The 27354-nt window shown below is 40.9% G+C and overlaps 1 protein-coding gene across 1 annotated transcript in view; it reads right to left on the bottom strand.

The window, feature by feature from the left end:
* Window positions 1–27354, bottom strand: part of siah1 (siah E3 ubiquitin protein ligase 1) — an 84103-nt gene that overhangs the window by 47324 nt on the left and 9425 nt on the right. Inside the window, exon 3 of the mRNA XM_062036117.1 lies at window positions 21137–21230. The gene's annotated coding sequence lies outside the window, so the exon portion shown is untranslated. The remainder of the gene's footprint in view (window positions 1–21136; window positions 21231–27354) is intronic.

The following is a 27354-nucleotide window of genomic DNA, read 5'->3' as shown; positions in this document are numbered from 1 at the left end:
GTTCATTGCATTATGGAGAAAGAAGCTGAGCAAGCAAAGAAGAAAGTTGTCGGTGCGAAGCGGAGTATTTTGCGAGGGAAGTCAGCAACACAACACAGCGGGTGTTTCATTGTTTACATTCCCGAAAGATGCAGTCAAGATCGAAGAACTCAGACAACAGAGACTCTAACCAGGAGGACTTTGACTTCGATACACAGACGCCTGTAGAGAACTGGGACAACACAGACTCTTACCAGGATTACTTTGATTTGGATACACAGACGCAGACGCGGTACCGTGAGTACGCAGCTGCGCTTCCAAACATTTGATCGCTTGCCCGTACGTGCGTGTCACGTACGTAACTTTGGGTAAATATATAAGCTTTATTAACCTTGGGTTAGGTGAACGGTCCTTCGGGCTGAGTGATTGTGTGTGTTGTGCAGGTGTTTGAATTGTATTGGCGGCTTATATGGACGGGAGCCAGGAGCTAGGAGCTAGCATAACAAACACCTGGCGGGATTAATTTGTGGCATATTAAATATAAGCCTGGTTGTGTTGTGGCTAATAGAGTATATATATGTCTTGTGTTTATTTACTGTTGTAGTCATTCCCAGCTGAATATCAGGTCCAACCCGCCTCTCACAGCTTGTTCCCTATCTGAATCGCTTCCACTCCCCACTAGTCCTTCACTTGCACTTTCCTCATCCACAAATCTTTCATCCTCGCTCAAATTAATGGGGAAATTGTCGCTTTCCCGGTCCGAATCGCTCTCACTTCTGGCCGCCATCATTGTAAACAATAGGGAACTTTGCGGAAATGTTCAACTGACTACGTCACGCTACTTCCGGTAAGGGCAAGGCTTTTTTTTTGTCAGATACCAAAAGTTGCGATCTTTATCGTCGTCGTTCTCTACTAAATCCTTTCAGCAAAAATATGGCAATATCGCAAAATGATCAAGTATGACACAACGAATGGATCTGCTATCCCCGTTTAAATAAAAAAATGTAATTTCAGTAGGCCTTTAAACCAGTGTGGGTGGCACTGGGAGCAGGTGGGTAAAGTGTCTTGCCCAAGGACACGACGGCAGTGAGTAGGAGTGTGGAAGCGGGGATCGAACCTGGAACCTTCAAGTTGCTGGCACGGCCACTCTACCAACCTGCTAATATCTGCCCCCTATTTTCACAAATACTACAATTGGCTTTCAATGAATACCACATACATACAGGGCTAGTATCGCCAATACTGATCTTTACAGAGCCCCTAATCTCCCAATAATTTTTGCGAGATTTCGCAAAAAGTTGTTTTTTTCCCTATGTCAGTGAACCGGAAGTAAAACAGACACCGCGATGATGAACCGGAAGTGAAACAGACAAAGAGACGGAGGAGCCTACCCGTCATCCGTGGGAGAAGTTTGTTGATTTCTATTTTACTATTGGCCCAAACATGTAAAGACATCAAATCGTATTATGGTCCCACAACAGAGCACGGATGATGGGTAGGCTCCCGCATGCTTCCGCTCCTCCATCGCTGTGACTGTTTTACTTCCGGTTCACTGACATAGGAAAAAAAACTTTTGCGAGATCTCGCAAAAAGTATGGCGAGATCTCGCAAAAAGTATTGGGAGATCTTGCAAAAAGTATTGGGAGATCTCGCCATACTTTGGCGAGATCTCGCAATACTTGTGAGCGCCTCTACGCTTTGGGGAACGTTCCGGTGTTCTTAGATTTCCAATAAGTGGAAAAGAGACCTTTTCAACCGTATAAGATATATGTAAGGGTTTGTTGGTCGGTTTGTCTCGCATTAATCGCAAGAGTTTGGGCAAGAAAAACTATAAACATAATAAACTATGAAGTATCAGGAATATATGGGTTGCTTGCTTTGGTACCCATTTAACTGGGTAAGAAGAAATACCAAAAATAATAATGCTTTTATAATGTTTTGTAAGTAAAGAGTGATGATGATGGTTGTCGGCCGCATGGACTGGGGGGGATGTCCGGGCCCTCTACTCCTCCTACTTATAGCACACACAGTCACACAAATACAGGACTTTGGGGGATTGTCCTGCGGGGAGGCATGGCGGGGGGTTGAGGATGCCTCCTATGGGGCTCCGGTCCTCCTGTCTTGTCCCCTGCTCGGCCATCCCTCAATCTTAGCTGCATATTAGACACTTAGGATTTGGAGGGCTCGGCTTGGTTGGGACCCACCAAGACCTTGATGTCCCCCAATTTTAATCGCATTATTAGTTCCCACAAGCATACATATCTCACTCACGCTACAGTACACGCATCAATAGGGACTGGAGGTCGGCTGTAATGGCTGACCTCCTAATTTTAACTACACAGTAGACACTCTGGGGGCCTTGTACACATGCATGTGGGGGGGTTGGGGTTCGGCACACCCCTCATTGCCTCGTCGGCCGGCGCGGATTCCGGGGACTGCGTTCTGGTGGCCTGCCAGGCTTTTATTAATTTATTATTATTATTATTTATTTTTTTTAATGTGTATATATGTGTATGTATATATATATATATATATATGTGTGTATGTGTGTATGTATGTATGTATGTGTATGTGTATGTATGTGTATGTATATATGTATATATATATTTATTTATTTTATTTTATTTTTTATTTGTGTGTGGCGTCGCGCGGGTCTCGCTTCCTGTTGGGTGGGGTCCGTGCCCGTGTGGCCCGACCTTGCGCTGTGGGGTCTCTGTTGGCGACCTGATGTGGTGGCGGCGCGGCGCCCGTGTCTGGTCTGGATACTGTGTCTCGGTTGTTTGGGCGGTGGTGTGTTTGTGCGGGTTTGGGTTGGGGTGGTGGGGTCTTTTGGCGGGGGGGGGGGGGGGTGGGGGGTGTTGGTGTCTCTTGTTTGCGTGTTGGCGTTTGGGCTTGCTGGCGGGCTGGCGCTGGCTGGTATCTGTGATCCTGTTGGCGTGTGGTTGCCGGTCGCGGTTTATTTTTTGATCGCTTTGATTTGATTGGGTGGTGCTGGCTGTCTGTGGGTGTTGTGGCTGCTGTTTCTGCTGCCGTTTGTTTGTGGTGTGGGCGCCCGTGGCTGCTGGGTCTGGTGCAGGGGGGTGGCTGATGTTGTGACTGGTGGCAGCGCGCGCGTGGTGGTTGTCGGGGCTGACAAACTGTGTATATGTATGTGTATGTGTGTGTGTGTATGTATGTATGTATGTATGTATGTATGTATGTATATATATGTGTATGTGTATGCATGTGTATGTGTGTGTATGTGTACATGTGTATGTTTATGTGTATGTATATATATATGTATGTATATTTCTGGGGGTACGTTCTGGGCCTGCCTGTCGGGTGGGGGTCGGCGCCTCAGGCTACTGCATCCGGACTGCGTGTCTGGAGCTCCTGGGTCCCGCCGTCCATCCCTTCCGGGTGGCCGTCTTGGTTGGGGCCTGCTGGGTCTGGTCCCTGCGTCTACTGTGGTGGCTTGGTGCTGCAGGGTATTCCGAGGTGCTGCGAGTCAGCCAGTTGTTGGGGTAGCGACCTTGTGTGTCAGCATGTCTGTGATCTTCTTTTAATTCTTTTTTTATTTATTTATTTATTTTTATAAATAGATTTAATTATTTATTTATTTATTTTCCCCCCCCCTTTTTAAAAAAAATATATTTTATTAATATTATTATTATTATTATTATGTATTTATTTATTTTATTTATTTATTCCCCTACCTCGGGGGGGGGGACTCGGCGGGGCGGTTGCTGGTTGTTCCATCTCCATCGTTGGGGTCCCTGCGGGTGGGGTGGGTGGTTCCTGTGGCCCCGTGCTGGGTGGTCCTGTGGCGGCCGGCTTGGGTGGGGTGGCCGTGGGCTGGCCTCGCCGCGCTCTCCGGGGGTGGGGGGGGGGCTCGTGGGGGCCCTGTTGCCGGTGGGGCGGGGGCGGTCTTCCCGTCCGGTTGCGGGGGGTCTCCGGGCCCCTCGGGCGGGGCGTCCCGCCTTTCTGTCCGTGTGGGGTGTGGTCTCTCGCTGGCTTGGGGTCTGGCTTCCCCCTGTTTTTCTCGTGCCTTGTCCTCTGCCGGGTGCGTCTGTCTGCGGCCTGCTGCTGGCCCTTGTGGGCGGCACGGTGGGCCAGGCTCTGGGGTTCCTGTCGCTGTCCGTCTTGGCTGCGTGGGGGCGGTGGCCCCTGGTTCCCTGGGCACCACACCTACTGTTTGTGAGATGGGTTCTCGGGGAGGCTGGGGCCGTACTCTGGCTCCCGCACACACTGGGAGTCAAATGTATTGTACATGCAAATTCACATATACTCACACACATACATACAGACATACATAGGTACCTACGCTCCCACATACATATACAAATAAATACAGTACATATTTACACACTCAAAGTTCGTACTTCCACACGCACATTCATTATACAAACATACTGTATACACATACTGTACATATACATTCACTGTAAAAACATACATATACACATACTGTACATATACATTCACTGTACAAACACACATTTACACATACTGTACATATACATTCACTGTTCAAACACACATACTGTATACACATACTGTACATATACATTCGCTGTACACACATATACACATACTGTACATATACATTCACTGTACAAGCACACATACACATACTGTACATATACAAGTAAATATGCACACATACACTCATGCACATAATCACGTTTCATCAAACATATATTAACGTTGTTGCCCTAGGGTAAACTGGGTATAACACATGGCACACTGACAAAGCTTAACCTATTGTTACTATAACAATCTACAAGGTTAAGGTTGCTTCTCTTTCTTCCCCTCCATTTTTCTGCATTCTTTCGTATCTCAAGTTATCATTACGTATATGTATTGTTGCATTTGAACAATTGTATTGTTGATAATAAAGGTAAAGTACTGGTATTGTTTATTATCAATAGCACTATTTCTATTGGTATTCATATTGCTCCATTTTTAGTGTAATAATGCTCATTGTCATTTCTGTATTTTTTTTTTTTTAAATTTTCGCTAACTGCTTATTTGCTATTACTTTTACCATCATATTTGTACATGTCGTATTTGCTGATGTTGCTCTGTTGTTGTTGTTGTTGTGTTTGCTGTTGTTGTTGTCTCTCTGTCTAATCCCCCTCTTGTCCCCACAATTCCCCCCTCTGTCTTCCTTTTTCTCTCTTTCTATCCCCTCCTGCTCCGGCCCGGCTGCACCAAATGATAATATAAATACATTTAATAAAGTCAAAATACAAGTAAGGCAACAAGAGAAGTATCCTACACTTCTCTTTTGTAAAGTAAATCTGAACAGCCGATATGGGCATCTACATCTGCTATATGATTTGCCCGAGAAGCTGGGCAGGACATTATAAAAAATAAAAAAAAAGAGTGATGATGATGATGATGATGAGTCCTTCTTTCGTAAATTGGATAGTCAGATGATAGACGTCGTTTGGAATACAAAGACTCACAGGTTACGTAAACAATATTTACAGAGACCCAAATCGTCGGAAGGATTAGCACTACCAAACTTTAGGTTTGTAGAGGTTGCCCTCTAGTGGGTTCTTCGGACCACCACACACTGCTAGGAGAGCCCGGAATTCAGGGTATAACACTGTTTTATTGTCATCAATCGTGCAAGACTTTTGCTTTCCAGCAAAATGTCTGCTGCTAGTAAAGGCGACAGGTGATTAGATAACAAGGCCCACCTTGGCCATCTACTCACCCATCGCTGTCTTCGAGGCCGGTCCTGGCACACCCCGTTCCGCGGCAGGCCCGCAGGCCACGCCCCCCCTCCACAAGGTTTTACTCCAGGGCCATCAACAATAGAATTCTTAAATATTTGCTGTAAAATGAAGCATTTGAACCCCCTCCATTATGGCTGGTTATGGAAGCTAACGCAACTAAACCAGTATCTTTTAGGGCTTTGGTTCACTCTCACATCCACTCTTCTATTTCCGCTTTTATGAACAATCCAATCGTAAAAACCTCACTCAGAATTTGGGTTCAGTTCAAGTGCTATTTTGGTGCGCAGACTATTTCTAGTCTTGCACCCGTCACTGCTATTCATGCTTTCCCTCCCTCTCTTGTCGATAGTGCCTTTATAAGATGGTCAAGTCTGGGGATCAACAACATTAAAGATTTATACATTGACAACACTTTTGCCTCTTTACAGCAACTCTATAATCCACACTTTTTTAGATATCTACAGATCCGCAACTTTATACGTAATACTTCTCCCAGGTTTCCAAACCTACCGAGTGACACAGTTTTAGATGCCTTTTTGACACCACTGCTAACTTTACAAGAATCAATTACACATATTTACAATCCAATTTTTCATGTCTGAATTCAATTAAAGGCCTACTGAAAGCCACTACTACCGACCACGCAGTCTGATAGTTTATATATCAATGATGAAATCTTAACATTGCAACACATGCCAATACGGCCGGGTTAACTTATAAAGTGCAATTTAAAATTTCCCGCTAAACTTCCTGTTGGAAACGTCTTTGGATGACGCGTATGCGCGTGACGTCACGACGGCAACGGAAGTATTCGTACCCAATGTGTCACCATACATAAAGCTCTGTTTTCATCTACCAATCCCACAGTATTCTGGACATCTGTGTTGGTGAATCTTTTGCAATTTGTTTAATGAACAATGGAGATTGCAAAGAAGAAAGTTGTAGGTGGGATCGGTGTATTAGCGGCTGGCTGTAGCAACACAACAAGGACTACTTACTTGGATAGCAGACATGCTAGCCGATGCTAGCCGCCAACGCATCTGTGATCGGGTGAAGTCCTTCGTCGCGCCGTCGATCGCTGGAACGCAGGTGAGCACGGGTGTTGATGAGCAGATGAGGGCTGGCTGGCGTAGGTGTAGCGCTAATGTTTTTATCATAGCTCTGTGAGGTCCGGTTGCTAAGTTAGCTTCAGCGTCGTTAGCAACAGCTAACATTAATGTTAAGCTTTGCCAGGCTGAGAATTATTAACCGTGTAGTTACATGTCCATGGCTTAATAGTATTGTTGATCTTCTGTCTATCCTTCCAGTCAGGGAATTATTTATTTTGTTTCTATCTGCATTGGAGCCAGATGCTATCACGTTAGCTCAGTAGCTAAAGAGCTTCGCTGATGTATTGTCGTGGAGATAAAAGTCACTGTGAATGTCCATTTCGCGTACTCAACTCTCATTTTCAAGAGGATATAGTATCCGAGGTGGTTTAAAATACAAATCCGTGATCCACAATAGAAAAAGGAGAGTGTGTGGAATCCAATGAGACCTTGTACCTAAGTTACGGTCAGAGCGAAAAAAGATATGTTACTAACTGCATTCTAGTCCTTCACTCTAACGTTCCTCATCCACGAATCTTTCATCCTCGCTCAAATTAATGGGGTAATCGTCGCTTTCTCGGTCCGAATCTCTCTCGCTCCATTGTAAACAACGGGGAATTGTGAGGAATCCTACCTCCTGTGACGTCACGCTACTTCCGGTATAGGCAAGGCTTTTTTTGATCAGCGACCAAAAGTTGCGAACTTTATCGTTGTTGTTCTATACTAAATCCTTTCAGCAAAAATATGGCAATATCGCAAAATGATCAAGTATGACACATAGAATGGATCTGCTATCCCCATTAAAATAAAAAAAAAATAATTTCAGTAGGCCTTCAAGTCACTGTAGGAGGGTGACCTGGGAGTGACCCTATCTGAGGAGAGCTGGACAGAGATTTTAAGTATAGAGCTTACAAGTCTTCTATTTGTGCGAGACACAGCATTGTTCAATGCAAGCAAATACATCGTAAATATTATTCCAATGTCTGACTGGCTAATATGTATGAAGGAATATATCGGAATTGTGTGATCGGTTTCAAGAGTCTCCAGCTAACTTAATATGTTTTGGCTTTGCCCATCTCTGTGCAGTTATTGGACTGAAATTGGTAATACTCTAAATATCTTTGGTAATTGGCGAAAAGATTGAACTAAACAAGCGGACTATGTGGGGTAGCACCTTTGTTACCTTCTCTTAGCAAACCCAAAAAAGAACTTGGTATATTTACTACTTTGTTGGCTAGAAGACTGATTACCGGTATGCTAAATTGGAAGTCTGCAGCGCCTCCCTGTCAATCCCACTGGATCAGAAATATTCTTTATTCCCCTAAATTGGAGTAAATTAGGTTGACATTGAATCAGAAGTACTTTATTAATCCCCGATGGGAAATTGAGATTTTCAGCACAATCCCATTCAAGATCAGACAAACATTACAGGAGACAGAAAAAGGATCGCTGAAGGGTCTGACGGGTCAAAGGCTAGACTCCAGGGAGGGGGTCCAGACTGAGGCCAAGCAAAAAAAAAACTCATAGCCATAGCACACATAAACAAGTTACATAGAATCAACAAAACTTGCAACAGAGGGGAGGGAGTTGGAGCTACGGAGGCCGGCTGCTGCTGTATAAGCACTATTCAGCTGTCCATCGCCCCTAAGGGGAATCAAGTTGTGGTAAAGGGTGCATATGCCCATTGTCCAGGGTGTAGTTTTGTTGTGTCATTAGGCCAGGCAGTGCAAGCAAAGTTCAACTCCCAGGACGGACGGTTGTTCTGTGAAGTTTCAGGAAGTATGGGGTGGATTCCATGGATTGATTAACGTGGACCCCGACTTAAACAAGTTGAAAAACGTATTCGGGTGTTACCATTTAGTGGTCAATTGCACGGAATATGTACTGTACTGTGCAATCTACTAATAAAAGTTTCAATCAATCAATCCTAAAATATGTAAAAGAGACTGATCTCAAATTTAACCCCGATTGAAAAGTAATTAAAAAATAGATAATTGATGAGCCTTTTGTCTGCTTTTGTGTATTTCTGCACCGTGTTGGGGACAGTCAGGAGTTCAGTTGTCTGTGGCTTCATGTCAATATTTGCCTGTACTTTTTTGACTGATTCCTGTTTTTTCGGTTATATTATATTTATTTTATTTCTTACATAATTTTTGTGGGTTACTAGTTTGGGGGAAAAAATAACATTAGACATACAGTCCTGGCCAAAAGTTTGGACACACCTTCTCATTTAGTGGGTTTTCTTTATTTTCATGACTATTTACATTGTAGATTGTCACTGAAGGCATCACAACTATGAATGAACACATGTGGAGTTATGTACTTACCAAAAAAAAGTGAAATAACTGAAAACATGTTTTATATTCTAGGTTCTTCAAAATAGCCACCTTTTGCTCTGATTACTGCTTTGCACACTTTTGGCATTCTCTCTATGAGCTTCAAGAGGTAGTCACCTGAAATGGTTTTCACTTCACAGGTGTGCCTTATCACGGTTGATTAGTGGAATTTCTTGCTTTATCAGTGGGGTTGGGACCATCAGTTGTGTTGTGAATGAGAAGGCCAAACATTTGGCCTGTGCTGTATGTATACTGTCGTGGTCAAAAGTTTACGACATACAGCAATGTTAATATTTGCTTACATGTCCCTTGGCAAGTTTCACTGCAATAAGGCACTTTTGGTAGCCATCCACAAGCTTCTGCTTGAATTTTTGACCACTCCTCTTGACAAAATTGGTGCAGTTCAGCTAAATGTGTTGGTTTTCTGACATGGACTTGTTTCTTCAGCATTGTCCACACGTTTAAGTCAGGACTTTGGGAAGGCCATTCTAAAACCTTAATTCTAGCCTGATTTAGCCATTCCTTTACCACTTTTGACGTGTGTTTGGGGTCATTGTCCTGTTGGAACACCCAACTGCGCCCAAGACCCAACCTCCGGGCTGATGATTTTAGGTTGTCCTGAAGAATTTGGAGGTAATCCCCCTTTTTCATTGTCCCATTTAAAGCACCAGTTCCATTGGCAGCAAAACAGGCCCAGAGCATAATACTACCACCACCATGCTTGACGGTAGGAATGATGTTCCTGGGATTAAAGGCCTCACCTTCTCTCCTCCAAACATATTGCTGGGTATTGTGGCCAAACAGCTCAATTTTTGTTTCATCTGACATCACATGGACAAAGATAAGACCTTCTGGAGGAAAGTTCTGTGGTCAGAAAAAAATAAAAAATAAATAAATAAATAAATAAATAAATAAATAAATAAATATATATATATATATATATATTTATTTTATTTTATTTTTTCTTTAATTTGGGATTTCCCAAGAGCCAGATTATGGACGCTGTTGGGCCGTAGTTTTTGGACCACTGCAGTAGGTGATTATGTATTGTGTTGTTGATTAAAAATCGGCATAGAGAGTTCCGGTCGGACGTTTTTTCACGGGACACATTTCCGGCGTTGTTGTTGCACTAGTGAGCCACGGATGAGATGCTGCTCCGTTATTGATTGAAGTAAAGTCTGAATGTCATTAAAACAGTTACATCCATCTTTTGACACTTCTTCCACTCGCGTCCTTGCACGCTACACCGCTACAACAAAGATGACGGGGAGAAGACGCTGTTGGAGGTGAGCCACGTAAATAAGACCGCCCACAAAAAGGCGCATCCTGAAGAGACTGTCAGAAAGCGGCTTGAAGATGATCTGTAAAACATCATCTATGCAACATTTTGACCAAAGAACCACCATTACATGTTATGTAGACCAGTGGTCCCCAACGCTTGAAAATTTGTCCCGGTGGGACCGGTTTGTCATAAAAAAAATACAATCATGTGTGCTTACGGACTGTATCCCTTGCAGACTGTATTGATATATATTGATATATAATGTAGGAACCAGAATATTAATAACAGAAAGAAACAACCCTTTTGTGTGAATGAGTGTAAATGGGGGAGGGAGGTTTTTTGGGTTGGTGCACTAATTGTAAGTGTATCTTGTGTTTTTTATGTTGATTTAATTAAAAATTAAAAATAAAATAAAAAATAATAATATTATTATTATTATTTATTTTGTTTTTTTAATTTCTTGTGCGGCCCGGTACCAATCGATCCACGGACCGGTGTTTGGGGACCACTGATGTAGACCACAAGGAAGTGTTTTTCATTTAGAAAAAAAATATGATCCCTTTAATGTGACTCCGGTGTGCCTTTTGTATGAAAATAGACCTGACTCGACCCACTCATCGGCAGTACGCCTTTTAATCCAGTGCGCCCTATGGACCGGAAAATACGGTACATTAAATGCCTACTGAAATGAAATTTTCTCATTCAAACGAGAATAGCAGATTCATTCTATGTGTCATACTTGATCATTTCGCGATATTGCCATATTTTTGCTGAAAGGATTTAGTAGAGAACAACGACGATAAAGATCGCAACTTTTGGTATCTGATAAAAAAAAAGCCTTGCCTGTACCGGAAGTAGCGTGACGTAGTCAGTTGAAAGGCTCCTCACATTTTCCTATTGTTTTCAATGCAGCTAGAGCGATTCGGACCGAGAAAGCGACGATTACCCCATTAACTTGAGCGAGGATGAAAGATTCGTGGATGAGGAACGTTCAAGTGAAGGACTAGAATGCAATGCAAGACATATCTTTTTTCGCTCTGACCGTAACTTAGGTACAAGCTGGCTCATTGGATTCCACACTCTCTCCTTTTTCTATTGTGGATCACGCATTTGTATTTTAAACCACCTCGGATACTATATCCTCTTGAAAATGAGAGTCGAGAACGCGAAATGGACATTCACAGTGACTTTTATCTCCACGACAATACATCGACGAAACACTTTAGCTACGGAGCTAACGTGATAGCATCGTGCTTAACTGCATATAGAAACAAAATAAATAAATCCCTGACTGGAAGGATAGACAGAAGATCAACAATACTATTAAACCATGGACATGTAAATACACGGTTAATGCTTTCCAGCCTGGCGAAGGTTAACAATGCTGTTGCTAACGACGCCATTGAAGCTAACTTAGCAACCGGACATCACAGAGCTATGCTAAAAACATTAGCTATCCACCTACGCCAGCCAGCCCTCATCTGCTCATCAACACCCGTGCTCACCTGCGTTCCAGCGATCGACGGTGCGACGAAGGACTTCACCCGATCATCGATGCGGTCGGCGAGATGGAGGAAGTTAAGGTGAGTTCGGCGGCTAACGCGTCTGCTATCCATCTCTGTCTTCCTGGTTGTGTTGCTGTAGTCCGCCGCTAATACACCGATCCCACCTACAACTTTCTTCTTTGCAGTCTCCATTGTTCATTAAACAAATTGCAAAAGATTCACCAACACAGATGTCCAGAATACTGTGGAATTTTGAGATGAAAACAGAGCTTTTTTGTATTGTATTCAATGGGGTACCGATACTTCCGCATCAACTGATTCCGTCACGCGCATACGTCATCATATCTAGACGTTTTCAACCGGAAGTGTGGCGGGAAATTTAAAATTGCACTTTATAAGTTAACCCGGCCGTATTGGCATGTGTTGCAATGTTAAGATTTCATCATTGATGTATAAACTATCAGACTGCGTGGTCGGTAGTAGTGGCTTTCAGTAGGCCTTTAAAGCCTGTATTGCAGCATTTGATGAGGACTTGATTGAGTCATTTGCTGTTATCAGATTGCATTGTTCCTTCATCAGTGTGTTGATCAGCTCAAAGTCTGAGCCGACTTTAGTACAGTACGTCGAAACTTGGTTGGCTCGGCCTCCAACCTAAACACATATGATTTTTCATAGAAAGGACCCACTCCAAAATTTGAATTTGGCAAAAACCACATAGGTCAAGGTCGACTGAAATGTTGACTTTCTAGTAATAAGAAAACAGCTAACCAGAGGCCTCATTTATTAAAACTGTGCATGGATTCCAATGTAAATAGGCACAAACTTCATAATGTACACACGCGGGGGGAAAAAATACAAATGCTGTGCACACTTGTACGCACTTTTCTCATTATACCAATCAACAAGCAATAATTTTACACGCAGTGAATTGTGCTCCCACAATCTTACACAACTCCCAGCTCCTAAATTAAGTAGTGCTCTAAAACAAGCCTGAGAAAAGGTTTAATCCGGCCCGGAGCCCGCAAGATGAGTTTACTAAATAAAAAATTAAGCTGCAATTTTTTTAATGACAGAAACTGCTATTCTAAATGTGTCCACTGGATGTCGCAAAATGCATTTCCAATTTAACCCACATGACACTGTTTAAAGATGACGTGCCAGCTGACTTTAAGCGCCCTCTGGATTGGCTTCCGCTACTCCAATCAGCGCAGGTGGCTGGCGGCAGACTGATGCAGTAGAGACGTGGCTCAGTTGCCAGCAACTTGAGGGTTCCAGGTTCGATCTCCGCTTCCGCCATCCTAGTCACTGCCGTTGTGTCTTTGGGCAAGACACTTTACCCACCTGCTCCCAGTGCCACCCACACTGGTTTAAATGTAACTTAGATAATGGGTTTTACTATGTAAAGCGCTTGGAGTCACAAGAGAAAAGCACTATATAAATATAATTCACTTCACAATACTTTTTTTTAAAATTGTAAATCATCCACTCAACAGATACAACAACGAAATGATATGATGCAAATTCAATCAATCAATCAATCAATGTTTATTTATATAGCCCTAAATCACAAGTGTCTCAAAGGGCTGTCCCTAAGTCAACATGATCATTATCTTTGTAGTTAGAATTCTGTGCAGCCCTCGCAATTTGTTGACGGCACGATGTGCACCCTGAACTCCATTGTAGAAATTAATTCCTACATTTTTTGTTTGTTCTATTTTATTTTATGCTTAAATCTACCACGTTCACATTGGTTGAGTTTGTACATATGTTCCCTTTAATTCGGCTATTGTGGTGTCATTGTGACAATTGTTTTGATTATATTACATTTGTAATATTTGAATGATGATAAATTAATGCGAGTGTGAATGTTGTCTGTCTGTCTGTGTTGGCCCTGCGGGTGTACCCCGCCTTCCGCCCGCAGGCAGCTCAGATAGGCTCAAGCAACCCCCCCGAACGCAACAGGCGGTAGAAAATGGTTGGATGGATGGATACATGAATGTGTTGTGGCAGTTGCGGATATCACCAATGTGGCGGTTTGAGGAAACACTCGCTCGCTTTTCCAAACACGTCTTTAGCATGAGAATGCTGAACAGGAAGTGCTTGAAGTTTAATTGCTTAGTAAAAAAAAACACTGAGACAAAGTCTAAGTTCATTGTGTTCTTGAAACTGCATCATTTCTTTTTTTTCAACTAACTTTTGCAAAAAGATTAGTTAGATTAGTTGTAATACGTCATTTTTCAGAAAGTGCTTGTTGTATTTTTGGCTAAAGTAAGACAAAGAAAACAATTTAGCAGTTGTCTTTATTTTTTTTAGTTACTATGCCATGATTTTATCATGGGGTTTTATCATTACCCTTTTACCATTACGCGTGGGAATAGATTTTGATTTGCCTTCATATTTCTAGTGATTACCTCCGAGTTACGAAACGGGTTGTTATGAAGCTGGCTGCGGCGCGTTCTTTCTGACGTCACTTCCTGTGTGGGGCGCGGTCTTCCTGACGTCACTTCCTCTCCGAACTCGGTTTATAAACGGATCGATGAGTCCCCAATGAGCTACGAGCCGGAGATTCAAGAAATACACGGCGCACTTACCCGTGTAAAAAATTGTCCAAGGAGGTTGAACCTTGAACCAGTGTTTTTCAACCACCGTGCCGCGGCACACTAGTGTGCCGTGAGATACAGTCTGGTGTGCCGTGGGAGAATATGTATTTTCACCTATTTGGGTTAAAATTATTTTTTGCAAACCAGTAATAATAATCTGCAAATGTGGTGTTGTTGAGTGTCGGTGCTAGAGCTCGGCAGAGTAACCGTGTTATTCTCTTCCCTATCAGTAGGTGGCAGCAGGTAGCTAATTGCTTTGTAGATGTCGGGAACATGATTTGTCGTGATCACAATATGCAGACGGCAGTGACTAGGATGGCGGAAGCGGGGATCGAACCTGGAATCCTCAAGTTGCTGGCACGACCACTCTACCAACCGAGCTATACCGCCCCATTGAAGTTTGACCTACTCAGTGGCCTAGTGGTTAGAGTGTCTGCCCTGAGATCGGTAGGTTGTGGGTTCAAATCCCGGCAGAGTCATACCAAAGACTATAAAAATGGGACCCATAACCTCCCTGCTTGGCACTCAGCATCAAGGGTTGGAATTGGGGGTTAAATCACCAAAATGATTCCCGGGCGCGGCCACCGCTGATGCTCACTGCTCCCCTCACCTCCCAGGGGGTGAACAAGGGGATGGGTCAAATGCAGAGGACAAATTTCACCACACCCAGTGTGTGTGTGACAATCATTGGTAGGGAAGGCTATGCAGAATTAAACTGCAAAATAAACAAAAACAGAATGCTGGACGACTGCAAAGACTTACAGCGTGTGGAGCAGACGGCGTCCACAAAGTACATCCGAACATGACATGACAATCAACAATGTCCCTGCAAAGAAGGATAGCGACAACTTAAATAGTCTTGATTGCTAAAACAAATCAGGTGCGGGGAATAGCGCTCAAGGAAGACATGAAACTGCTACAGGAAAACACCAACAAAACAGGAGAAGCCACCAAAATAGGAGCCCAAGACAAGAACTAAAACACTACACTAGGGATGTCCGATAATGGCTTTTTGCCGATATCCCGATATTGTCCAACTCTTAATTACAGATACCGATATCAACCGATACCGATATCAACCGATACCGCTATATATACAGTCGTGGAATTAACACATTATTATGCCTAATTTGGACAACCAGGTATGGTGAAGATAAGGTCCTTTTTTAAAATTAATAAAATAAAATAAGATAAATAAATTAAAAACATTTTCTTGAATAAAAAATAAAGTAAAACAATATAAAAACAGTTACATAGAAACTAGTAATGAATGAAAATGAGTAAAATGAACTGTTAAAGGTTAGTACTATTAGTGGACCAGCAGCACGCACAATCATGTGTGCTTACGGACTGTATCCCTTGCAGACTGTATTGATATATATTGATATATAATGTAGGAACCAGAATATTAATAACAGAAAGAAACAACCCTTTTGTGTGAATGAGTGTAAATGGGGGAGGGAGGTTTTTTGGGTTGGTGCACTAATTGTAAGTGTATCTTGTGTTTTTTATGTTGATTTAATAAAAAATAAAAAATTTAAATAAACAATACCGATAATAAAAAAACTGATACCGATAATTTCCTATATTACATTTTAAAGCATTTATCGGCCGATAATATCGGCAGGCCGATATTATCGGACATCTCTACAATACACCAAAAAACTCCAAATAAGTCACGGCGTGATGTGACAGTACTTTGAGACAAGAGCTATAGTCATGCATGATTGGTTATGGTTTGAATTCTTATCCAACACTTGCGAGAACACCTTTTTATTGTCAATATCATTTTTTTAAATGTTTTCTGCTGTTGGCGTGCCTCCACATTTTTTCAATTAAAAAAATGTGCCTTGGCTCAAAAAAAGGTTGAAAAACACTGCCTTAAACGATGGTTCAGTGTGGCTGAAACGGTGCTTAGGCTAAATATTTATTCGTTTAAGGAGTTATCCAGCTTAAAGGCCTACTGAAATGAATTTTTTTTTATTTAAACGGGAATAGCAGATCCATTCTATGTGTCATACTTGATCATTTCGCGATATTGCCATATTTTTGCTGAAAGGATTTAGTAGAGAAAATCGACGATAAAGTTCGCAACTTTTGCTCGCTGATAAAAAAAAAGCCTTGCCTGTACCGGAAGTAGCGTGACGTCACAGGAGCTAGTATTCCTCACAATTCCCCGTTGTTTACAATGGAGCGAGAGAGATTCGGACCGAGAAAGCGACGATTACCCCATTAATTTGAGCGAGGATGAAAGATTCGTGGATGAGGAACGTTAGAGTGACGGACTAGAATGCAGTGAAATACATATCTTTTTTCGCTCTGACCGTAACTTAGGTACAAGCTGGCTCATTGGATTCCACACTCTCTCCTTTTTCTATTGTGGATCACGGATTTGTATTTTAAACCACCTCGGATACTATATCCTCTTGAAAATGAGAGTCGAGAACGCGAAATGGACATTCACAGTGACTTTTATCTCCACGACAATACATCGACGAAGCTCTTTAGCATGAGCTAACGTGATAGCATCTGTCTCAAAGGCAGATAGAAACAAAATAAATAAATCCCTGACTGGAAAGATAGACAGAAGATCAACAATACTATTAAACCATGTACATGTAACTACACGGTTAATAGTTCTCAGCCTGGCAAAGCTTAACAATGCTGTTGCTAACGACGCTAAGGCTAACTTAGCAACTTAGCAACCGGACCTCACAGAGCTATGATAAAAACATTAGCGTTCCACCTACGCCAGCCAGCCCTCATCTGCTCATCAACACCCGTGCTCACCTGCGTTCCAGCGATCGACGGCGCGACGAAGGACTTCACCCATCATCCGTGCGGTGGGGCTAGCATCGGCTAGGCGCTGCTATCCAAGTAAGTAGTCCTTGTTGTGTTGCTACAGCCAGCCGCTAATACACCGATCCCACCTACAACGTTCTTCTTTGCAGCCTCCATTGTTCATTAAACAAATTGCAAAAGATTCACCAACACAGATGTCCAGAACACTGTGGAATTATGAAATGAAAACAGAGCTTTTTCTACGGGCTCCGAATACTTCCCTTGCCCTCGTGACGTCACACGCATACGTCAGCATAATAAAACGTTTTTAACCGGAAGTGTGGCGGGAAATTAAAAATGTCACTTTATAAGTTAACCCGGCCGTATTGGCATGTGTTGCAATGTTAAGATTTCATCATTGATATATAAACTATCAGACTGCGTGGTCGGTAGTAGTGGCTTTCAGTAGGCCTTTAATGGAGACAGGGCCTCAGAGTGATTATTGCTATTTCCAATGCTCACTCTCAACCGATCGTGAATGTTTCAAGTAGCTGAGGTTGGGTAGCTGACCATTTAGTGGTCAATTGTATGGAATATGTATTATACTGTGCAATCTACGAATAAAAGTTTCAATCAATCAATCAATCTTGTTATCTATGTCACAGCAGGGAAGCTGCTGATGTCAGTTTGTATCAGAATCAAGCTGGTTGAGGTAACAGTAGGTCTCTTGCACTTTATCAATTTGTTTTGATTGGCTTGAGTGAATACTCCCTGATCACTTCAGCGGAGTCCACTCCACATCACAGTCAAATTGTTCCCCCCCTTCGGAGAACATATGAAGGTTGGGGCTCCCCTTAAAACAGGCCTGGTCCAGGCCATTTTTCGGAGATCAATATGTTGTTAGCGCGGTTGGACCCCAATGTGACGCGTGGTGCTATCGTTGTGAAGCCCAGAAGTGTGTGACTGGTGGGAAAAAGAGAGCTCTTGACAGTGGCCAGGTTTGGAACGAGAGATCATTTTTTGAGTGTAGCAGTGTGCAGCCATCATTAATGTCCCACAACACAACACGTACAGAGCGAACATTGGTTCCGCCATCGAATAAACCCACGTACCGTATATCTACAAAGTTATACAAAAACGAAGGATTGTGAATAGAATTATTTAGCGGAGCGTGGAGACAGAAATAGAACCTCGAACGCAGTAGAAGCACAACAAAGGCAAACACAAAATAGACTAAAAGGCCTACTGAAATAAAATGTCATTATTTAAACGATCCATTCTATGTGTCATACTTGATCATTTCGCGATATTGCCATATTTTTGCTGAAAGGATTTAGTAGAGAACATCGACGATAAAGTTTTGGTCGCTGATAAAAAAAGCCTTGCCTGTACCGGAAGTAGCGTGGCGTCACAGGTTGAACATTTGCACATTGTTTACACCAGCAGCGAGAGTGATTCGGACCGAGAAAGCGACGATTAGCCCATTCATTTGAGCCAGGATGAAAGATTCGTGGATGAGTAACGTCAGAGTGAAGGATTAGAGTGCAGTGCAGGACGTATCTTTTTTCGCTCTGACCGGAACTTAGGTACAAGCTGGCTCATTGGATTCCACACTCTCCTTTTTCTATTGTGGATCACGGATTTGTATTTTAAACCACCTCGGATACTATATCCTCTTGAAAATGACAGTCGAGAACGCGAAATGGACATTCACAGTAACTTTTATCTCCACGACAATACATCGGCGAAACACTTTAGCTCCGGAGCTAACGTGATAGCATCGTGCTTAACTGCATATAGAAACAGACAAAATAAGCTCCTGACTGGAAGGATAGACAGAAGATCAATAATACTACCAAACACTGGACCTGTAACCACACGGTTAATGCTGTACCGCCTGGCAAAGCCTAGCAATGCTGTTGCTAACGACGCCATTGAAGCTAACTTAGCTACGGGACCTCGACAGAGCTATGCTAAAAACATTAGCTCTCCACCTACGCCAGCCCTCATCTGCTCATCACCACCCGTGCTCACCTGCGTTCTAGTGATCGACGGCGCGACGAAGGACTTCACCACGATGATCGGTGCGGTGGGCGGCCCGGAGACGGAGGAAGTCAAGGTGAGGACAGCGGCGCGGCGGCGGGCGTTGTAGCTTTCGCCGACACCCCCAGCGCCATCAGAGTCGGCAAGAAACATATATTTCCCCAAAGTTACGTACGTGACATGCACATAGCGCCACGCATGTACGGGCAAGCGATCAAATGTTTGGAAGCCAAAGCTGTACTCACGGTAGCGCGTCTGCTATCCATCTCAAAGTCCTCCTGGTTGTGTTGCTGCAGCCAGCCGCTAATACACCGATCCCACCTACAGCTTTCTTATTTGCAGTCTCCATTGTTAATTGAACAAATTGCAAAAGATTCACCAACACAGATGTCCAGAATACTGTGGAATTTAGCGATGAAAACAGACGACTTAAGCTGGCTACCGTGCTATTCCAAAATGTCTGGTTCAACCAGTGACGTCACACGCAAACATCATCATACAGAGACGTTTTCAGCCGGAAGTTTAAAATGTCACTTTATAAGTTAACCCGGCCGTATTGGCATGTGTTGCAATGTTAAGATTTCATCATTGATATATAAACTATCAGACTGCGTGGTCGGTAGTAGTGGCTTTCAGTAGGCCTTTAAACACAAAATAGACTAAAGTCGATAGTCTATTGTGACAAATGCCGGTCTCCTTGCTCAATAAACCTCGTTTTCACCTGCACGTCGCTTCCTGTCTCTGCATCCTGGGGTCACGCCGACGACTGCAATGTGAGTTCCTAACACAAACTGCCCTATAGGTTCAAAAATCCTTTACTGTCCATTTTCTTTTTGTCCCATGGTGCAAGTCTCACACCTAAATGTGCAAGCGGTGGCTGTTTTGGGTTACGTCAATAACCGCTTATGTCGACCAAAGTCAGTCGATCCGAGGGATGTCGATTTAAACATAAACACTTTTTAACCGCCTAATTTGGTCGTTGTCTGCCAAGAAAGGTGAAACAAAAGCAAGCAATGATCAACCATACCATGAATTGATTAACGTGGACCCCGACTTAAACTAGTTGAAAAACTTATTCGGGTGTTACCATTTAGTGGTCAATTGTACGGAATATGTACTGTACTGTACTGTGTAATCTACTAATAAAATGTTTCAATCAATCAATCAATCAATCAAATATGACTAATGATAAATAACTGTTGTGTGTTACTATATGGTCATATAAACTGCATATAGTGTATATTTATGGGAAGTGAAGCAATCCAGGTCATGGGTGAGAGGATGTGAATGTAGTGGAGGGAGAGCAGAAAGGAGAAAGTGTGTGTGTGTGTGTGTGTGTGTGTGTGTGTGTGTGTGTGTGTGTGTGTGTGTGTGTGTGTGTGTGTGTGTGTGTGTGTGTGTGTGTGTGTGTGTGTGTGTGAGAATGTGTTCTTGTATTTCTGGCTTCTTGAGACATCAACAAGGAAAAGTACCTTCCATATGAGGACCGGTGAAGAAGTTAGGACCACAATCATGGTCCCAATACGGAAAACCATTGCATCTAATAGAGAATGTCTCATTTGCACCCCTGGTGGTGAAATCTATCTAAATTCGGCTGGTCCCAAAAAGGAGGGATTTTTCAAATTGCCTCTGTTGCAAGTCATGTGTATTCTTTGTAACTTGTTTGTATGTGCTATGGCTATTGAGTTTTTTTTTTCCTGGTCTCAGTCTGGACCACTTCCCAGGAGTCCAGCCTTAGACCACCACCAATGTTTACCTGTTTTCCACCTTTTTAAGGGCGGCGGAAGTTGGCTTACCCGTCAGTGGTCCTGTTCTGTCTTCCTGTAATGTTTGTCTGCTCTTGAGTGGGACTGTGCTGAAAACGGTGTAGAGAATGTCTCATTTGCACCCCTGGTGGTGAAATATATCAAAATTAGGGGTGGTCCCAAAAAGGAGGGATTTTTCAAAGTGACTGTGCGTCGGTTTTAAAAGTTCTCCCCCTCTGGTCAACATATGAAATAACAAGTATGTGTAAGAAATTGAAATGCGCCCCCCCTTTGGCCAAAATTAATTTAAAAAATAAAATAAATATGTATATAGAGACATACTGTAATAACTTGACGTGAATAAAAAAACTAAAATTAAAATAAATTAACTAAAAGCAGTCTTTTTCTCAAAATGTGTCGACTTTTTTCTTATAAAATTGGGAACGATTTTTCGTATTCTTTCTGTTTCTGTATTATTGCAATATTTTCTCGTAAAATTATTTATGTAAAATTATTACTTTTTCATGCAAAATTTGTCATATAAAATTCTGAGTTTATCACAATATTGCCAATTTTTTTGTTGTTTTTGTAAAATTGTGACATTTTTGGAGTAAAATTATGACTTTTATCATCATTTTGCCACGTAAAATTCCGATTATTACAATATTGCCAACATTTGTAAGTGTTTTTATAAAATTGTGACTTTTGTCGTGTAAAATTACCACTCTTCAAAAAATTGCCAACATTTTAAGCTTTTCTTGTAAAATTGCGACTGTTATTGAGTAAAATTCCAACTTTTATCATAATATTGAGCGAATGTTCAGTTTTTCTTGTAAAATTTTGACTTGCGTTGAGTAAAATTACGACTTTTATTTGAATACTGCCAAAATTGGAAGTTTTTCTTGTGAAATTGTGACATTTTTCCAGTGAAATTCCAACTCATTTTTCACAACAAGCTTTTTTATATTTGCATAGTATGTATATATTATTAATGTTGTAAATACACATCTTTATATATCTAGAAAGGGGGGTCCTAAAGAGGGAGGCATTTTTCAGAGGTCTTAAGAAGGTAACACATACAAGAATGTGTGTGTGTGTGTGTGTTCTTGTATTTCTACCCTGCTTGAGACATCAACAAGGAAAAGTACCTTCCATATGAGGACCGGTGAAGAAGTTAGGACATAAATCATGGTCCCAATACGAAAAACCATTGCATCTAATAGAGAATGTCTCATTTGCACCCCTGGTGGTGAAATATATCATAATTAGGGGTGGTCCCAAAAAGGAGGGATTTTTCAAAGTGACTGTGTCGGTTTTAAAAGTGCTCCCCCTCTGGTCAACATATGAAATAACAAGTATGTGTACAAATGTGAAGTGCTCACTCTCTGGCCAACATATGTAATAACAAGTGTGTGTAAGAAATTGAAATGCACCCCCTTTGGCCAAAAGGCATTCAAAAAATTAAAATAAATATGTATATAGAGACATACTGTAATAACTTCAAATAAATACTGTAAAGTTCAAATTTGAATGACAACAAAAAGGAAGTCTAAGTCTCTAAGTCTAAATAAAAAAACTAAAACTAAAAATAAATGAACTAAAAGCAGTCTTTTTCTCACAATGTGTCGACTTTTTTTCTTATAAAATTGGGAACGATTTCTCATATTCTTTCTGTTTCTGTCATATTGCAATATTGTCTCGTAAAATCATTACTTTTTTATGTAAAATGATTACTTTTTCATGCAAAATTTGTCCTATAAAATTCTGACTTTTATCACAATATTGCCAATTTTTTTTTTGTTGTTCTTGTAAAATCGCGGCAATTTTTTGAGTAAAATTATGACATTTGTCATCATTTTGCCAAGTAAAATTCAGATTATTATTATAATATTGCCAACATTTTTAAGTGTTCTTATTAAAATTGTGACTTTTGTCGTGTAAAATTACGACTCTTTTCATAAAATTGCCGACATTTTAAGCTTTTCTTGTAAAATTGCGACTGTTGTTGAGTAAAATTCCAACTTTTATCATAATATTGCGCAAATGTTCAGTTTTTCTTGTAAAATTTTGACTTGCGTTGAGTAAAATTACGACTTTTATTTGAATACTGCCAAAATTTGAAGTTTTTCTTGTGAAATTGTGACATTTTTCCTGTGAAATTCCAACTAATTTTTCACAACAAGCTTTTTTATATTTGCATAGTATGTATATATTATTAATGTTGTAAATACACATCCTTATATATCTAGAAAGAGGGGTCCTAAAGAGGTAGGCATTTTTCAGAGGTCTTAGGAAGGTAACACATACAAGAATGTGTGTGTGTGTGTGTTCTTGTATTTCTACCCTGCTTGAGACATCAACAAGGAAAAGTACCTTCCATATGAGGACCGGTGAACAAGTTAGGACATAAATCATGGTCCCAATACGAAAAATCATTGCATCTAATAGAGAATGTCTCATTTGCACCCCTGGTGGTGAAATCTATCAAAATTAGGGGTGGTCCCAAAAACGAGGGATTTTTCAAAGTGACTGTGCATCGGTTTTAAAAGTGCTCCCCCTCTGGTCAACATATGAAATAACAAGTATGTGTAAAAATGTGAAGTGCTCACCCTCTGGCCAACATATGTAATAACAAGTGTGTGTAAGAAATTGAAATGCACCCCCTTTGGCCAAAAGTCATTAAAAAAATAAAAATAAATATGTATATAGAGACAGACTGTAATAACTTCAAATAAATACTGTAACGTTCAAATTTGAATGACAACAAAAAGGAAGTCTAAGTCTCTAAGTCTAAATAAAAAAACTAAAAGTAAAAATAAATGAACTAAAAGCAGTCTTTTTCTCACAATGTGTCGACTTTTTTTCTTATAAAATTGGGAACGATTTCTCATATTCTTTCTGTTTCTGTCATATTGCAATATTTTCTCGTAAAATCATTACTTTTTTATGTAAAATGATTACTTTTTCAAGCAAAATTTGTCATATAAAATTCTGACTTTTATCACAATATTGCCAAAATTTTTTGTAAAATCGCTGCATTTTTTTAGTAAAATTATGACATTCGTCATCATTTTGCCAAGTAAAATTCAGATTATTATTATAATATTGCCAACATTTTTAAGTGTTCTTATTAAAATTGTGACTTTTGTCGTGTAAAATTACGACTCTTTTCATAATATTGCCAACATTTTTAAGCTTTTCTTGTAAAATTGCGACTGTTGTTGAGTAAAATTCCAACTTTTATCATAATATTGCGCAAAAGTTCAGTTTTTCTTGTAAAATTTTGACTTGCGTTGAGTAAAATTACGACTTTTATTTGAATACTGCCAAAATTTGAAGTTTTTCTTGTGAAATTGTGACATTTTTCCTGTGAAATTCCAACTCATTTTTCACAACAAGCTTTTTTATATTTGCATAGTATGTATGTATTATTAATGTTGTAAATACACATCTTTATATATCTAGAAAGGGGGGTCCTAAAGAGGGAGGCATTTTTCAGAGGTCTTAAGAAGGTAACACATACAAGAATGTGTGTGTGTGTGTGTGTGTGTGTGTGTGTGTGTGTGTGTGTGTTCTTGTATTTCTACCCTGCTTGAGACATCAACAAGGAAAAGTGCCTTCCATATGAGGACCGGTGAACAAGTTAGGACATAAATCATGGTCCCAATACGGAAAACCATTGCATCTAATAGTGAATGTCTCATTTGCACCCCTGGTGGTGAAATCTATCAAAATTAGGGGTGGTCCCAAAAAGGAGGGATTTTTCAAAGTGACTGTGCGTCGGTTTTAAAAGTGCTCCCCCTCTATGAAATAACAAGTATGTGTAAAAATGTGAAGTGCTCACCCTCTGGCCAACATATGTAATAACAAGTGTGTGTAAGAAATTGAAATGCACACCCTTTGGCCAAAAGTCATTAAAAAAATTAAAATAAATATGTATATAGAGACAGACTGTAATAACTTCAAATAAATACTGTAAAGTTCAAATTTGAATGACAACAAAAAGGAAGTCTAAGTCTCTAAGTCTAAATAAAAAAACTAAAACTAAAAATAAATGAACTAAAAGCAGTCTTTTTCTCACAATGTGTCGACTTTTTTTCTTATAAAATTGGGAACGATTTCTCATATTCTTTCTGTTTCTGTCATATTGCAATATATTACTTTTTTATGTAAAATTATTACTTTTTCATGCAAAATTTGTCATATAAAATTCTGACTTTTATCACAATATTGCCAAAATTTTTTGTAAAATCCCTGCATTTTTTGGGTAAAATTATGACATTCGTCATCATTTTGCCAAGTAAAATTCAGATTATTATTATAATATTGCCAACATTTTTAAGTGTTCTTATTAAAATTGTGACTTTTGTCGTGTAAAATTACGACTCTTTTCATAAAATTGCCGACATTTTAAGCTTTTCTTGTAAAATTGCGACTGTTGTTGAGTAAAATTCCAACTTTTATCATAATATTGCGCAAATGTTCAGTTTTTTCTTGTAAAATTTGGACTAATGACGACTTTTATTATAATACTGCCAACATTCAAAGTTTTTCTTGTGAAACTGTGACATTTTTCCAAACTCATTTTTCATAACAAGCTTTTTTATGTTTGCATAGTATGTATATATTATTAATGTTGTAAATACATATCTTTATATATCTAGAAAGGGTGGTCCTAAAGAGGTAGGCATTTTTGCGGAGGTCTCAAGAAGGTAACAAATACAATAATGTGTGTGTGTGTGTGTGTGTGTGTGTGTGTGTGTGTGTGTGTGTGTGTGTGTGTGTGTGTAGGGGTGGGGGGCCAAAGAGGAAATGTGGAGATCCAAAACTAGAGAATGTTAAGCAGTTCTGTCAGGCTGGAATTTAACTTTGTGATTGGCTCCAACAACAAATACATGATTTAGTTGTTTAGAGAGCAGAGGAAGTGACAGAGGTTCGTAAAAGGATACAAGTAAGGAGAGGAGGACAAGAAACAAGTGTGAGAAGTGACCGAGAGGCAGAACTGTTCTCACTGCCATCAGCAAATTCCACACATAACTTAGTTTGGCAGCGGAGTCTCATCCAGCCAATGCAAATTCCCAAACCTGGTTCTAACTCGCTCGCCACATGAGTTCTGTGTCGAGAACCAAACTGGAGACGGAAGCCGGATTAAACCCACACTTTTAAAGTGCAACGGGAGGAGTTGGATTCGGGGAAAACAGCAGAGCCTCTGAATTTGCACATTTGGCAGCAATTACAGCCTCGAGTATTTTTGAATACAATGCTGCAAGCTTGGCACACCGATCTTTGGGCACTTTCTCTCTTTCCTCTTTGCAGAACCTATCAAGCTCCATCAGGTTGGATGGGAAGCGTTGGTTTTCATCCAGGATGTCTCTGTAGTCTTAAGTCTAGTCAGGGAGGTGACCAAGAACCTGATGGTCACTCTGTCAGCGCTACAGCATTCCTTAGTGGAGAGAGGAGAACCTTCCAGAAGGACAACCATCTCTGCAGCAATCCACCAATCAGGCCCTTATAGTGGAGTGGAGACATGTCTTAGTAAAAAGACATTTCTTAGCAAAAAGTTGCCAAAATGCACCTGAAATACTCTCAGACCATGAGAAACTAAATTCTCTGGTCTGATGAGACAAAGATTTTGATTGATTGATTGATTGATTGATTGAGACTTTTATTAGTAGATTGCACAGTGCAGTACATATTCCGTACAATTGACCACTAAATGGTAACACCCGAATAAGTTTTTCAACTTGTTTAAGTCCACGTTAATCAATTCATGGTAAGTCTTTGGCGTGAATGCCAGGCGTCATGTTTGGAGGAAACCAGATACCGCTCATCACCAGGGCCAAACCCACTTGTGGTGGCAGCATCATGCTATGGGGTTGTTTTTTTTGGCGGCAGGAACTGGGAGACTAGTCAGGATAGAGGGAAAGACGAACGCAGCAATGTACAGAGACATCCTGGATGGAAACTCACACTTTGCATCCAAACTGATTGAGCTCGTGAGGTGCCGGAAAGAGGAACGGCCGAAACTGGCCAAAGATAGGTGTGTCAAGCTTTTTCACATTGTCAGAATGGGGTATTGTCTGTAGAATTTTGAGGACAAAAATGAATTTATTCCATTTTGGAATAAGTCTGTAACATAACAAAACGTGGAAAAAAAGGGAAGCGCTTTGGATACTTTCCGGATGCTCTGTACCTCCTTCTGCAACCTTTCCTCTCCATTTCATTACATAATTACAGAGCTTTAACCGTTTTTTTAATTAGCAAAACTG

The sequence above is a fragment of the Entelurus aequoreus genome, linkage group LG24 (genome assembly GCF_033978785.1).
Source record: "Entelurus aequoreus isolate RoL-2023_Sb linkage group LG24, RoL_Eaeq_v1.1, whole genome shotgun sequence".
In the NCBI taxonomy this organism is placed as follows: domain Eukaryota; kingdom Metazoa; phylum Chordata; class Actinopteri; order Syngnathiformes; family Syngnathidae; genus Entelurus; species Entelurus aequoreus.
Note: the sequence above shows the minus strand (reverse complement) of the source record. Positions and strands in the feature narration are given on the sequence as shown.